We start from the raw sequence: 903 nt of genomic DNA, 5'->3' as shown, positions 1-903 counted from the left end.
CATGACTTTGACTATAGATGACTAGAATGTTATAGTTATATTAATCATTTAATGACGCGTGATAGATTGAAAAAAAAATAGATAACTCATGACTTTGACTATAGATGACTAGAATGTTATAGTTATATTAATCATTTAATGACGCGTGATAGATTGAAAAAATAGATAACTCATGACTTTGACTATAGATGACTAGAATGTTATAGTTATATTAATCATTTAATGACGCGTGATAGATTGAAAAAAAAATAGATAACTCATGACTTTGACTATAAACAGCTATCGTTTCACTGAATTTAGAAATTAATTCCTGAAACAGAAATTTGATAAAGCTATTTTTTTTAGTGATTCGCTAAGAAAGTGTTACTCTTAACCTACATTTACAATATCAAAGCATATCCTGCACATTAGATATATTTTTGAATATACTGCCTTTTTTACCACGGGCGTGTGCTGAATGGACTTTATCACCTAATCACCGGACGATTTCACCCGGCCAAAAGAAAACCTGAGCAGGAAATATGATGTTCTTCTGACCTTAAACTAACAAAAGAAGAGGGTTGCAAGGTCGAACATCTTCATATTCGCACTTTTTTGTTTAGGTGGGCATAGACATCGTGAATAGAGTAAATCAATATACGTGTGAGAGAACAATCCTTATATTTGTCTTATTCGTAACATTTTAACTGTTGTTTTCAAAGTTCCTATGCATATATATATATATATATATAACAGTTGTGGCGATACAGCAGTACGATACGAGTATCGTATCGTGAAGATCATGCATATATATATATATATATATATATAACAGTTGTGGCGATACAGCAGTACGATACGAGTATCGTATCGTGAAGATCATGCATATATATATATATATATATATATAACAGTTGTGGCGAT

Source organism: Limulus polyphemus, unplaced genomic scaffold (assembly GCF_000517525.1).
Source record: "Limulus polyphemus unplaced genomic scaffold, Limulus_polyphemus-2.1.2 Scaffold2763, whole genome shotgun sequence".
Classification (NCBI taxonomy): domain Eukaryota; kingdom Metazoa; phylum Arthropoda; class Merostomata; order Xiphosura; family Limulidae; genus Limulus; species Limulus polyphemus.
This window is presented reverse-complemented; position numbering follows the sequence as displayed.